General features: G+C 43.8%; 1 protein-coding gene across 1 annotated transcript in view; it reads left to right on the forward strand.

Annotated features, from left to right (window-relative positions):
• Positions 1 to 16,006, forward strand: part of LOC122791270 (intelectin-1a-like) — a 181,602-nt gene that overhangs the window by 57,280 nt on the left and 108,316 nt on the right. The gene's annotated exons all lie outside the window — the stretch shown is intronic.

A 16,006-nucleotide genomic window follows, 5' to 3' on the forward strand; every position in this document is an offset into this window, starting at 1 on the left:
AAATCATTGTAGAAGTAAAGCAGTATGCATATTAGTGTTTATGGTAAATGGGGGGGGGGGGGTACAGAATGTTCATTGGAATGGCTGCAGGGGGAAGGCTGTATGGGGGGGGCTCCATTCGACCTTGATTTTGAGGAGAGAAGGGTGGCAAACTCATCCCAGGGTGGCACAAACTGTAGCTACACCATTGATTAGTAGGGCATGGAGAAATTATACAATTGCCTACCTTTAAATGCCCTACACTTACCACATGCCCCACATATTGCCACATGACTCTCATATTGCAAGTCACTAAACAAAATCCTAAGCTTCATCTTCCCAGTGAACATCATTGCTGCACATTTCAAACATGGTTACCATTTATACAGAATCTGGGCCCCTATTTTGTTTCTGTTCAGTTTGCATTTTGAATGTTGGTATCCCACAATTCCAATGGTGTGGGCAGGGTTACATAACTGCATATGCAATTTTAGTTAATCTGGGTACAGATTTGTACCCATTTCATGGGTCTGTGTCCAGATTTTTGTGTTCAGGTCGAGAAATATGGCTTAAACCTAAACGCCTCTAATGCTGATAGACCTGACACGTATGCAAGCCTGTCACAATGACTAATACAGTATTACACTGTAGGCTTACCTGGATGCTCCCCTGCTGTGGACACTGGCACCCACCTCAATGTATGGTGTGATGGATGCCTGGGAGCTGTCGTGTATTCCTAGATTCACCAGGAATTGCTCTGGCAGTGGTGCCACTGCAGGCCCTCCACTGCTGGCAGCACAATCCCTGGCAACATCAGCTTTTCATCATGCAGCATTCACCATATCTGTGGTCTGGTGCCAGACCTGCTCATGGGTCCTGTCCTGCTGGCCAGTCTCATTAACATTCTGTACAATGCTGCCTGCTGTTCCCTGTTATGCCTCCCCCTGGACAAGATCTGATTAAGCTGTCTTAGTCAAACTATTCTCATTCTCTGCATCTAAGGGGGCATGTCGACTGTATACGATTCCTGAAAGACAACAAAAGGGAAACTCAGAGGACCAGATGCATAGACTTCACCATGTATAGATTCAGCACACCCATAATGGCCTGCACTATCCACTGCTCCCTCTTCTCATACCCCAGTCTGGCAACACTGGATACCGCCAAGATAGTAGCAATACTGGGTTATATCCCTGTGGGCAGTGACCGATTCTGCTGCATGTTCCTACACCCAGCACTGCAGTCTAGTGTGATGTCCTCTATGGGCAAAATCCCACCAGTATCTTGCAGCCACTGCCAGACAAATAGCAGTGTGCTATTACAACCACTATATGGGAACAGTCCCGCACCAGTGTGCCATAATGACAGAAAACTATGGAAACCTGCTGTAGTATGTTCCCTGTAGGCATCATACCTCTCAACTATACAGTTGTTTGCAGAATGTCAACTTTTTTGCCTAATATTTTTGGGTATTGTCTCCATTGTGGATTTCTGGAAAATTGTTGGCAAATCAGTGAGGGTTGATGTCAGGAAAGTTTCTGACATCATACCCCTTGGAACACAGTTGTGCTGCTGTAATGCTTGTCATTCTATCAACTTAGTTTGTAAGAGCAATATTCAAGTTTGGGCCTTTGTTCCTCCATTAATTATGGCTTTGTCCAGATTTCTTGCTGTAAGAGGTTGATAGCCTACCTATCTGCCCTAGGGCATTTATAAGCCTACCCAGTGTGTTTGGCTTTCGCCACCCATTTTAAATTAATTTTGCTATGCCCTTTTTCGAGGTTAGTATACTGTGCCTCTAACAGTGACACAGAAGTGATACCCAGGGTAAACCTACGATCTCCCATCCACTCATCAAGATTCCTCTTGAAGAGAGTCAGAGGGACTCTGCCTAACCTGGTCTGGGATCTTATTCCAGAGTGAAGGGAGCCTCTGGGTTAAGAATCTGTCCCACCAGCATGTCCTATTTCAGTGCTGAGGCTCAAGTCTCTCGAGCATGTAGCTCGATGGGATTTGGATTTTCTGAGGTGCAGCATGTCCATTAATTCCGGGTTGGACATGGCTTTATACATCCTGCACAGATCGCCTCTGAACAGGCAGTATGCCACGGAGTAGAGTTGGAGTTTCTTTAACCGGGCAGCATATGGGATCTGTTTGAGCCCTTTGATCCTCTTGGTGAGGTACTTTTGGGGTCTTTCCAGTTGCTGCAGGTGTCTGGTAAGGTACATCCCAAAAGGGGCATTGTACTCAATTATGGGCCTGATGAGGGATGAGTAAAGAGGCACAATGACCTCCCCTGATCTAGATGTGAATCCCTTCATGATTAGGTGGGCTATGTTTTTCTAGCCACTTTGGCCATGTGGTTGTCAAATGAGAGATTGCTATCAACTTGGGTCCCCAGGTCCCTAATTACTTCTGTACTTAATGGATTACCACCTATGTGGTAATTTGTGGGCACTTTGTTTTTGCCAAAGGGGATGTTTGGTATAGCTGTCAACCAAACTGGGATGTATGCCAACTATTTGACATGTACAGTAATTCGCCTCTGTCAATTCTACATTAGAGGGATGTAGACCCTTATTGTCACTTTCACTAGCTTTCCTACAAAAGCCATTCATTGTAGGAGGGATTAAGAGGGACCAGGTTACAATTTGAATGGAAATCTGGGACAGTTGAGGCATCCCTGTACCATAGGTGTAGGAAGGCTCAACTGCTGTAATCCCTATTCCCCATACCTCCATCCTCCCATCTGCACCCTGTTTTATATGGAGAAATCAATTGCATACCTGATGGGAGTGCAGTACTCCGAGCTTTTCTTCCATTAATGTTGCAAAGACTGAGGTAAGGCTCCTCTTAACTGTTCAGATGAACATTACTGAGGTGTGGAGACTACAGCATCACAGTGGGTAGGTATAACTGTCTATTGATTTGTTGTATGGCCACAGTTTTGCCTTTTGTGGTTAGTGTCCCATGATATTGTGGTCATCTGATAAATTGCTGGCAAGTCATTGTGGGTTGAAGTCAGTAATGGAAGATGCACACCAACTTCATAACCATCAGAACAAGCATGCTAATACAATAGCTGTTCTATCCAGTATCTTTGAGCAAACTGTAGAACATGTCCCTTTCTGGCCCTTTGCCCCCCATTTGTCTAGATTCCTCATTCTAGAGGGTTGGGAGGTATGGTAGGTCCATAGCGGCTACCTTTACATACAACTGGGTGTGCTACAGGCTGCTGCTGCAGCTAATACATATGGGGGGTGTGAACACTGGAGGGAAACTAGCTGTATCTTGCCACCCCCATAGTACCTTTTTTAGGCAAGGCTCAAAAGACAAACGCACCTCCTTAGAAAACAAAAATGGAAAAAAATTAAGGGTAATGCTGCCCAACGCCAGAAGTCTAAATCTCAAGATGCAGGCTCTCGAAGCACTCCTCAGTATGGAGAACATTGATGTCTGTGAAGTAACAAACCTGGTTCAAGGCTCCTGAGAGCACCCCAGCACTACCAGGCTATACCTTGTATCATGGTTTTCAGCCCCAAAACTCGGGGCAAACCAAAAAGGGAGGGGGAGTGTCCATATTCATCAAGGACACCCACACCTCCAGGTTAGTGGCAACACGTGAAGCATCAGAGACCATCCAGGTGCAACTAACCATAGGCAAAACTGCTATACAACTGGTAGCATGTTACAGACCACCCTCCCAATCTCAGGGACCCCATGCCTCCTTCCTGAAGACATTGGAGGATATGAATGTCTCACCAAACACCATCATATTGGGAGACTTCAACTACCCTAACATAGACTGGGTGCATTATTCTAGCCCTAACACCCTAGCCCAAAGGTTCCTGGAATTCATAAATTCAAATGCAATGGAACAGCTAGTCACCTCTCCCACAAGGGGAGATAATATACTAGACCTGATAATCACAAACATGGGGACAAAGTGCTCCACACCGGAAGTATACCCCTCACTAGTGAGATCTGACCACAAACTAATCGCACTGGATATACATATCCCACCTCCACCCCTAACACAAAATACTACCATGAAAAACTTCTCAAAAGCCGACTTTACACTTCCTAAGACTGAGATGGTATCCTTTAAGCCCACTGGGCCAGTGGAAACCACATCCCACAATGCTGAATCCTTCACAAATGCTTTCTACGGACATCTCCAAGAATGCATGGATCATGCAATCCTAAATAAAACCAAGACCATCTCCACCAAGGGCAGGTGTCCTGTCTGGTGGACCCCAGCCGTAAACAAATTGTATAACAAAAGGAAGCTACTGCACGAAAATCCCATTCTGATCAGCACTAGTAGAAAGCTACGTTCTCTCATAAAAACATCCAAGGCCAACTTTGAGATAAAAATCACTATGGACACTAAAGATAACCACAAGACCTTCTGCTATGTTAGAAACCTGGGCAGAAACCCTCAGATATGCTCAGTTGGTTCACAATGACAAAAAATACACTGAACCCACACATTGCCAACATTCTGGCAGACAGGTTCAGTGCAAATTTCTCCCCTCCCTCACCCCCAAAAGAAGAAATAATTATCCCAGCTGAATGTAACATCCCTGTCATCTCAGATGTCCAGGTGAGAACCGCCCTCAGCAAAGCTAATAACAGCATCAATGGGACCTGATGGTATTCTGGGTTGCGTGCTATGTGAACTCCAAGAGGAGCTAAACCCACACAAATGCTATTAGCCTTACTACAGGATATGTACCTGAACACTGGCAATACAGCAACAGTGATCCCACTCCACAAAGGAGGCACCTCTACAGACCCTGGTAACTACTGCCCCATAAGCTTAACCAGCCTGATCTGCAAAGCTATGGAAAGAATCATCATGGAACTCCTAAACAGACATTGTGGACCTACAGACACTTGATCCCACCCAGTTCGGGTTTGTAAAGGGCCGATCCTGCCTTTTTAACCTGGTTGACTTTTTCGAAACAGTCACTAGAGCCATTGACGAGGGTAAAGCAGTCCATACAGCCTACCTGGACTTGGCTAAAGCTTTCGACACTACCCCACCCAGGCATCATAGACCAGCTCAACAGCTTAAATGTAAATTCAGATGTCACAAGATGGGTTGAAAACTGGCTAAAGGATAGAACCCATAAAGTCAAAATTGCTGGAGCCATGTCAGACTCAAAGCCAGTCACAAGTGGTGTCCCACAGGGCTCTGTCCTGGGACCCCTCTTGTTCGGCATTTTATTTCTCGGATGTGAAAGCAAACATGGGAGGGTTGTGGCTGACAAAGTTTGCAGATGACTGCAAACTAGGTGCCATAGTAGATACACCAGCTGACACATACATCCTACAGAAAGGCCTCACTGAAACGGACAACTGGTGCCGGAGTCATGGCCTTAAACTAAATGCCAAAAACATGTATAGTCATCACCTTTGGGAAAAACATGTATAAAAAGCACAAAAGTGAAGAGCAGGAACACGATGAGAGATAGCTTAAAATGAATCACTGATTTTATTAAATCCAAATAAAATGTAAGCGCTTTCGGCCAGAGCAATCTCCAGCCTTCTTCAGACAAACAGCATAAGAGTGTATGGCAAAACCTTATATAATATTATAACATTTGCTGTGCTAATTAATATATTAATTAATATATGGTATATCCATGTAATGGTCTAAGATTGGGCTTAATGTTTCATTAACTGTATAGTGGACATAAAAAGCACATTTTTAAAAAAACTGTCTTTAGTAAATGCATTTCCGCTTTAATGTTCCTATGGTAACAGTGTATTTAGGAAATGCACTTCATGTTAATTGGTACAGCAAATTTTATAATATTATATAAGGTTTTGCCATACACTCTTATGCTGTTTGTCTGAAGAAGGCTGGAGATTGCTCTGGCCGAAAGCGCTTACATTTTATTTGGATTTAATAAAATCAGTGATTCATTTTAAGCTATCTCTCATCGTGTTCCTGCTCTTCACTTTGTGCTTTTTGTGGAAAAACATGTATAGTCATCCCCTTTGGGAAAAACAAAGTACCTACAAATTATCACATAGACAGTAACCCACTGTGTACGGAAAAAATAATCTGAGACCTGGGGACCCAAGTTGTTGGTGACCTCATTTGACACCCATGTTGCCAAAGTGGTTAGAGTTTCTACCTTGCCAACCTTATGAAGGGATTCACATCCAGATCAAAGGAGGTCATTGTACCCCTATACTCCTCCCTTATCAGGCCCATGATTGAGTACAATGCCCATTTGGTATGTACCTCACCTGGCACTTGCAACAGCTGGAGAGACCCAAAAAGTACCTCACCAAGAGGATCAAGGGTCTCCAACATATGTCATATGCTGCCAGACTACAACTCCAGCTTTCCAGTAGCATACCGCCTACTCAGAGGTGATCTGTGCCTGACGTACAAGGCCATGTCCAATCAGGAATTGATGGACATGCTCCACCTCAAAATCCAAATCCATCAACCACCAGAGCTAAAGATTTAAACCTCAGCACAAATATGAATAGGACCTGCTGGAGGGACAGATTGGGCTTCCCATACTCAGGAACAGAATCCCAGTTCATGTTAGGCAGAGCCCCTCACTGACTCCAAGAGAAATCTTGATGAGTGGATGGGGATCGTAGGTTTACCCTGGGGGTCATCTGCGTCACTACTAGACAGAGGCACAGTAACATTCTATTATGTAAGGGGGTCTTCACTGTGTCACTAGGCACAGTATTCTAAATCTATTCTGTACACGTACCATTACATGGAGTGGCGAAAGCCACATCACTATGGCTAGGCTTATAAATGCCCCAGGGCAGATAGCCTAGTACTAAACTATGAAACTTGTAATTGTGGTAGAGCCAGGTTCAGGGTACCCTTTACAGTCCAGTCACATGTGATTTTAAGGTATATTTGTTCAACAGAGTAGTAGGGGACATAGTTATGCTGTCTAAATATGTACAGTGTCCCTTCTTGCAAATCTGGATATTAGTTAAATTAGTAACTTGTGTGGATAGACTGCACGTCTGTCACAAATTACTGTCTTCAATGTAATTTAACTGCATCACAGGACTGGATTTGAACCAAAGATTGTGTTGCAAAATGTACTGCATGCAAGGCATTTAACAGACTGAGCTACTAAGTCACTGCTGCAGCAGTTTTATTTGCAAGATATATGTGCAGACATACAGGCTGACACTGTCTGCATCCATCCATATGTGCATGGCTTTATATGGCTGTATTTCTTCACTAGGGTCCCAGTTGTACATTTTACTTTGCCATCGATGCCCTGATGGCTGTCTTTCTATATGTTGCTGATAAAAGGGCACACTGCTATCACAGGCCTCACATCATTGTCTTTGGCTGTCTAGTGGTGTATTGCACAAGGATCCAAGGTACACTCTCATTTTCCCCATTCATTTTTAATTCCAGTTTGTAGGTCCACTGAGACATGCCTAATGCCTGTAAATGGCAATCGTGTTTTAATGAAAACACCTGTTTTTAATCCAGATTTGTGATATGAAGACTTCATAATTAAAGCTCTAGTTAGCTGATCTAAGCAAAACTGCACACCATGCAGCTCCATGCTAAAAATATAAAGGGAGTGATAGGAGGAAAGTGGTGAAATGGGGGGCAAGCAAGAGGAAGGGTAAGAACCTTGGATGGGGCAAGCAAGGGGGAGGGTGAGCACCTTGGTTGGAGAGGGTGTTGTGGAATCGGTGTTGTGGAATCGGTCCTATGTGCCTCGAGATGGCAGCAGTGTCCCACGTTCTCACCCATGGGACTGCCAGCACTGCTCCTTCACTGCCCTGAAGGTGGCTGTGCACCAGGGTAAGACTACCCCACCAGCTTGGCCAGCATGTCCTCAAATCCAGCACAGGCAGCATTCATAGCTACAATGAACAATCCTGCACACCATGGCCAGCAGTTGATCCTGGGTGACAACAGCCCCTCTGCCACCACTCCCAGTGGTAGGCTGGGCCCTGTCCGCTGAGGCAGTTCTACCCAGCACTGCAGATGGTGCCCCCTCTGCTGCCCCTGTACTACCAGTCTGGGCCCCAGATATGCTGGGACCCAGTGCCACAGCCAGTTGAGACCAGGTAGGCAGATTAGCTAGAACTGCCCTACCTTCATGTATTGTGGTAATTGAGCCATACCAATACGTATAGGTTAGTTACTTACCAGTTGTTACTAACAGCATGGCACAATTTGAAATAACCCAATTGCATATCCAGATGTTACCATGCAACCATAATACAACAATAATAAAACACATTTCCCAAAATAGTTAATGTAACATGTTGATGAACCATAATCAATGACTAAATCAATGGGGGTGGAGAGTCCATTAGTAACATTGCAGCTTATCTACTTTACAGGTTTATTTTATTATGTACAGTGCCTACAAGTCTCGTATAGCTGCTGTAGCAATTGCATACCTCTCAAGCTATTTGCATGGGACACTATGGGCCAAGCAGAAACTGCAGGTACACCACTACACGACTTGCACATCAGGTGGACATATACAACTACCAAGGTGTTCTGTGGGCAGATTTGGAAATGCTTTGTAATCCAGGTAATCATTTCTGTGGTAATACTAATGCTGTTTATGCAGTATTATAGTATGTGAAATCGTGACACTTCAGGGACTTGTATGTGTTCAGTACAGACCTAAACAGCTGTCATGCCTTGGTTGGCAGGCATGGTAATACTACCCAATAGTAGTGACTGCAGCAGACATCTACATAGAATGTATTGACTGCAGCAGCTTTTAACACATTCCAAGTATACAGCCATACCGGCATTACACTTTATTTCTGACTCAGCATAGCTGATGGAACACATTCTTGCAATTTTGTGACATCTGAACACAAATCTACCCATAATATGGGCTATCTCACCCATTTACCTGCAGTTCCTGTGGAGAGAAATTTGAGCATTGTGACAGCTGCTGTAATTCTACATACCACTGGATTTGAATCCCGGACTGCACGTGGCAAATTGTATTATTTACAGTGCATTTAACTAACTGAGCTACTGAGTCACTGCTGATTTTACTTGACTGATATTTGCCTAGAGCTCACCTATAACCAAAATAGTACTTGGTAGTACTACTACAGTTTTATAATAGACTGCAGTGACGGAACACACACGCATGGAATAAAAGCATAACACAGTAAGCTTTATTTCAGCATCAACAATGTACACTAGTGGTTTGAAATATCTGAAGTCCATCAGCTCATGGAGTGGGCAACCTCACCCATAGACCTTCATTACCTGATGTCTGTGGATTGTGCATTGTGACCAATTATTGGCATACAGACAGCCTTGAACCGTACTGTGAATTAACCAATACAGGTTGCAGCCATTAGACTTGCATTCTGCAGTTAGTGTTGTACTTGACTGCAGCAACCTTACCTTACAGACTATGCATACAGCTCTACTGCAATATTTGACAGACAATCCTGATGTACACCATTTTCTTTGCTGTTATTGGTATGGTTTCATGTTTTTATTAAACTGCAGTTGGTATTTCATTTATTGCAGTATAGCTCTAATTCCACATTTATTGCACTACAGACTTTATTGCAGTTAATACTTTACTCTTTGCTTATTGCACTACAGTTAATACATCTGTACTCAACCACACTTGCAAAGTAACCTAGCCAGGTGCCCAGCATGAAACTCCCCACTGCTCTCCTGAGAGCACTCAAGTGCACCATATGCTTGCCAGTTTTGCAGACATTCAGCTTGCATTTTGTTAAGAGCAGAAAATTGTGGGGCATTCCCTGCACTCTTCTTGGACCTGGGTGTCTTAAGGTTCCCCTCTTTCACCTTTTCAGGTAATCATGTTGGTGACACTGCTTGCCTGTGCAGGGGATACCAGTAACTGGCCAACTGGTCCCAGGCCTCCACCTTACACTCGGAAGAGCCATTGATTTTCACAAGGAGCCCAACCATGACCCTGAACTCCAGAATACCAAAGGCATGCACCTTCACTGCTACCCATATGTATAATATGACTCTAAAGAATTATGCAGATTCCTGCTTATTGCACTAAATATAGGCTGATTTCCCACCCGTGCATTTCACTGAGCACCATTCAAAAAAGCAACGTGTTCCTTGGCATTTGGCAAACCAGCTGCACAAATGTGCACAAGCGTGGTTTTAGCAGAGCTGAGCACTGCACAAACCTTGCCAGCTGTTACTTTGTTTGTGGTGCTTGGCAGGCTTTGGTACGGTTGAGCAGAGTGCAGCAGAGCCATAGTTTAAAATTTCATAATGTGTACAACAAAAATACATGTTGCCCCATGTATTCAAACCCTGGACCTACTAAACATAAAGCTATAACTCTACCCATTTAGCTACATAGTAGATATTGAGGATACCTTTGCATATACCACTGAGCTACCTATCGGCAGTGCTGAGTGCCACACTGCACAAACGCTTAAACCCAGTTACATGTGCTTAAAATTAAATTGCATCTGGTTTATATTTTTAGATGTCTGGCAGGTGTCTGACTATCAGAGGACAGCTTGGCATTGCTATACTCTGTACATGCATTTTTGGAGAAACATTTTAAAATGGGAAATAAACATCATAACTAACACATTCAACAATTGACACCCCACAGCATTGCTACTGCAGTGGGGACCATTGCAGGGAGTCTCGTACTCATCTGCAGCCGTGGGTAACCATTACATCTTTCCCTGCACTGATTAAATATCCATTTTTTTTCTTGGCAGTCCCTCTGCAGTGCTCAGTTAATATGTATGGTGCACTGCCAAGGGGGAACCATGGCCATGCGCACAAATTCCATGTAGGCTCTACACAGTGCCTACACCATTAAATCCTGAGGAATTTGTTTGACTATTTATCTAATGTTTATTGTGAGCTGATGGCTAATGATTTAGTTAATCATGCATTTCTGAGAAAATAACTGAAAAAGGGCATAGAAAGGAGAGAATTCTAAAGCAGGCATCCAAGTGAGTACTGTATCATTACCCAATAGTACAAAAAACAGCACATCTGCTCAAGTATCTCTTACACTTCACAATTACAATTTTACTGTAGCACAGTAGAGTGCAAGTGGCATTCAAAAACAAACCAAACAAAACTAAGCAGCAGTGTCAAGGCTGTGGACAGTTTAGTGCTTTTGTTCTACTTAATCTGATCGAACTTCAATAGAACATGTAGAACCACCACAAGAATTTAAAAACATCACACATCATGTGATTGATAAAGCCAATGAAAGATTTAAATTAAGGGAATTTTTAGTTTCTCAATTGGACTAAACTACTACAATTAACTATTTTTAACTTCCAAGTAACATTAAATCCTAAGCCTTTCTTAGGTTCATAGGTGTGTACTAGGCTATTTACAAGCCTAGCCATAGGATTATGCAAACACAGCCATAGGATTACCCTGGCAGTGCCACCTGACCGTAGTTCCCAGTGCCTCTCAAGTAGAGCCACTGGTGTTATCCTTGGGGTGATGAACCCATCCCTCCAGCATATTCTGTATTGTGGTAATGAGGTTGATGTCTCATGTGGTGTGGACGGATTGGGATTTCTTTACATGTAGCATTTCTAACAGAGCTGGTTCAGACATGGCTTTGTAAGTAAAGCAGAGATTCCCTGTAAGTAGGCAAAGTGTTTAAGGCCTAGGATCCTCTCTGTGAGGTACTTTTGCAGCTTTCTCTAGTTGTTGCAGGTGTCTAGTGAGGTACATACCAAATGGGGAATTGTACTTGATTGGCCAAATGGAGGAAGAGTAGGGAGAATAGAGGGACAATGACCTCTTCCTGGATGCCAAACTTAGTAATGAGATGTGCCACATAGGACTTCCTGACCACAGTGGCAATGTGATCAAGAAGTTTCTGTTGACCTGTGTTCCCAGATCTCTTCTGTGTTCAGTGGGCTACCATCAAGTGTGACAATTCATGGGAACTTGGAAGGGATCACTAGACATTTTTTGGCATTGAGCTTAAGGCCATGGTTCTGATACCAGTCGTTGGTCAGGGAGGTCATTCTGTAGGATGTCAATATCACTTTAATAGCTCCCAACTTGCAGTCATCTGAACTTTGTCAGCTAGTCCCTTCATGTTGGCTTCTACTTCAGAGAAGTAGATACCAAATTGGAGAGGACCCAGGACCAAACTGTGGGACTCTACTTGTGACTAAATTAGCAGTCCGAGTCTGCTACTTTCACACTGTGTGGGTTCTATCTGAGCCAGTTTGCAACCCACCTAGTGATGTACGGGTTGATGCCAAGCTTAGTGAGTTGATTCCTGAGTGGGGAATTGTATCAAAAGCCTTGGCCAGTTCAAAGTAGGCTGTATGAACCACCTTGCCTTCATCCACAGCTCTGGTGATTGATTCTGATGTCAACCAAGTTGAACAGGCATGATCTACCCTTCACAAAACCAAACTGTGTGTTAGCCAGAGTTTGGAGATCCCTATATCCTTGTTGGGACCATGATGTGTTCCATAGTTTTGCATATCAGACTTTAGTAGTTCCCAGGGTCTGTAGTCCATCCTTTGTGGAGAGGGATGGTGAGGCTGTGATTGAACAGAGCACATAGGTGAGGTGCCAGTTCACTAGTTCATGTAGAACACAACTAGGGATATTGTCAGGTCCCATAGAAGTTGTATTCTTGGACCTGGACAGTGCTGTCTGTGCAGCAGGAATACTTTGTGCCTGGCAATCTACTAGTATTGTGATTGGCCCCTTTGGGGGGGGGGTGGTTAAAGTTGGCACTGAAGCTGTCTGCCAGTATACTGGCAATATCTGGCTTTGTATAGGAGATATCATTGTGCAGTAGCTCAGAGCAAATCTGGGTATTGCTGTGGAGATTTACATAACTATAGAAGGCTTTGTGATAGTATCTGCTGCAGTTCTGTTTTCATACCTAACTTGAGGATTTGATGAGTGATCTCAACTTTTTGTTGAGGCAGATAAGGGAGTTTTTCCCATCTTGGACTTCACCTTATTACACATCAGTTTCCTCCTTCTGTTGTAGAATGTTTATGGCAGGGGACCACCAGATTGGCTTCTTTTTTTTTTTTTTTTTTTTGGTATGGCAAGATCCATGCATTTGTGTGCCTGTTAATACAGTGCATTGGTGTATAATTCTACAGTCATGCAGCCACCTTTTTTAGTAACCCAGTTTTTTTGTGGTTAACTTTGCTGGGGGGGGGGGGATTTCCAAGGTTGTTTGTGGTCAGATCTAACCAGGGAGGAGCTGACTATTGGTATTGAGCAACAGTTGGCCATGTTGGTAATGACCAGGTCAAGGATGTTGCTACCTCTAGTGGGGGTAAGAACAAGCTGGTCCAGGACATTTTGGAATTAACTCCAGGATACATTGGGAAAGTGTATTTGTACAAGAGTAGTTTACCCAGTTTATGGAGGGGTAGTTGAAGTCACCTAGTAGGAGTGTTAGGTTGGACCCTGATGTTCTTCTGGGTGCTGAGTTTCGGGACATGGTTGGGGACCTATAGCGAGCTATGACCTGAAGTCTTACCCAATGATGTGTTGTGTTGGGCTACCAGTCTGGAGGTGTGCACATGCTTTATGAATATGGAGACACCACTGCCTTTGGAGCTTTGGAAGGTGTGGAATGAGTTGTAGCCTGGTAGTGCAGGGGTGCTTTCTGTTGCCTTGAACCAGGTTTGTTACAGCACAAATGTCTTAAGAGTGCCTTGAGCGAGTGTATTTTGAGACTTAGACTTTTGTAGCTGTTGCGGTGGTAATTTTGGTGTTTGGGGCACCACTTAAAGGCACTTTAGGGGTGGCAAGAGCCTTGGCCAGTATCCAGAAGCCCAGGGGTGACAGATGCAGGCCATCTCTGACAAAGCATTGGTCTGTCATCCCAGGCAGACAAATACTGGATCCCCTTAGTGACACCAGAAAGTTGGCCAATGATTTAAAAATTTCTGCTTGTACTGTGGTATCATTCTGGATGATGGTAGGATGCTGCTCTGATAGGGCTGGGGTCATACCTGCCTAGGCTACATAATCAAGCTCCATGTCTCCATGTAGTCTAGGGAGGTATGTCTCTGGTCATTCTCACGTGTACAATGAGTCATGTACCTGATGAGTGACCTGAGTGTTGTCTGATCCTGGCAGCTGACTTTCTCCTATTCAACCTAGTGAGTGGGACAGCAGTGTGCCTCACTATAGAGTCACCTATGACTAGTGTGTTTTGCATGCTGTTTTGCCTTGGGGGTTTGAGTGGCACATTGTTCAGGAGATTTGTCTCATTAGTGTTGTGGTGATGGAGTGCATTTCTGCCTTGGAGGGCTCTGCTGCTTGGGTAGATTTTGAGAGCTTCTGCAAAGGTGGGTGTAGTTTGTTTTTATGTGAAGGCAGTGCTGGTGTGTTCTGGAGGCTTGTGTTCCATATGGTGTGGTGCAAGTGGTGACCTTCTCTTGACCAGCTATTCCAGTCTTGGCTGGAGAGTGCGTGGCTTCCAATTTGAATATAAAAGTGCATCTCTTGCAAGTCTGAGTGTTGGAAGGTAAGATGAGAGGGTAGTCAGTGTATGAGGCAGTTGCTACATTGCCTTAGGATGCCCAAGTTCACCAGGTTAATAGGAGAAAACAGGAAACTGACCTTTAGACCTGCTTGGCAGGGTGGTCATAAAGTACTAGATCTGTTTCCTTGTAGAACATTTAGTGCTGGTAGCACTTGTGTGCTACAAAAATTGCTACAAGGTCTGGTAAAATGCTAGACTAATAAGCTAGTATAAGTGCAGGAGAGGCAAGAACTAATAGATCTAAGGGAAAAATTGAAGAGCAGGCTCTGGCACAGCACAAGATTGCAAACAGTCCTGGATACAGCAAGTCTGTATCTGGACTAGACTAGTTACAGGAAAGGTGGGAAACGAGAGCAAACAACTGGAAAGTTGAGAGATGGAGATGGAAAAACTGCCAAACTACAATTTCTGGGCCAGGAACCACTTTGTGACAGGCTACCTAGTACTTGCCACTCCTACTGATGCACTAGGCTTCCCTCCAACACAGAAGGGCTTGGGGGGGTGGGGCTCAAGATGCTTAGTCTTAAACGCAGCAAATCTGTATCTGGACTAGACTAGTTGCAGGAAAGGGGGGAAACTAGCACAAACACAGGCTTTTAAGCCAGAAAGTTGAAAAGAAATTGCCCAAAGGCCAATAAACCACAAATCTGGGCCAGAAACCTATCTTGTGGTAGATAACAGCCTTATCAGTCCCACTGATGAGCTAGAAGCCTTCTGTCCAACACAGGCTTGGGGAGGAGCTTACACAGTCTGTATATAGCAAAACTTTTTTTTAAGTAAAGTAGAAAAGGAGAAAGCTGGAAGAAATTATTTCAAAGTTAAAAATCTAAGTGGGTTGGCTGACACTAGACTGGGAGGAGTGTCCCAGATCAAATATACAGTATGGGTGGGCAAGTGCAAAGTCACCAAGTACAAGAACAAGACTACAATAGGGGGGAAACTATTACAGCAAGCTGTAGCCACTAAAGTTTTAAACGGATCAAGGAGACTCTACGAGAATGCTTTTTAACTGGAAACAAATTAGTTATACCTGACACAAACCTCAATCAAAAATGCACAGAAAACCATGCGAAATGTAGATTAACTGTATGTATAGCACAATTATAAGCATTACACTTTCATTGAATTGCACTTCTGTAAGAAATAACTTGTCCTGCTCTTGGAATCTTAAGGAATTTCTTATGCAAGCCAATACCTGGGGCTCTGTCTGCCCTCAGTCTAATCTGCCAACTGCTTACCTTTAACCAAACTTTATAATCTCCAGTAAAGCAGTCAGCATTCAGTCAAGTACACCATTTTTTTTTTACAAAAACATGTTGGCTAGTGCCCTTATGGTAATTTTTCCTAATATCTAAAACATGGTCATAAATCCATCTGGCAATGTAAATGCATTAAAGAACCAGAGGCAGCTGCCTAAACCACTTTTTTTGAAATGCAGCTGAACCTTCCCCTTCTCACAAAACTACATTAGTGTTAAACTGAGGATTAATTGATGA

This window comes from Protopterus annectens, chromosome 17.part0 (assembly GCF_019279795.1).
Source record: "Protopterus annectens isolate FY-2018-M chromosome 17.part0, PAN1.0, whole genome shotgun sequence".
Taxonomy (NCBI): Eukaryota; Metazoa; Chordata; order Ceratodontiformes; family Protopteridae; genus Protopterus; species Protopterus annectens.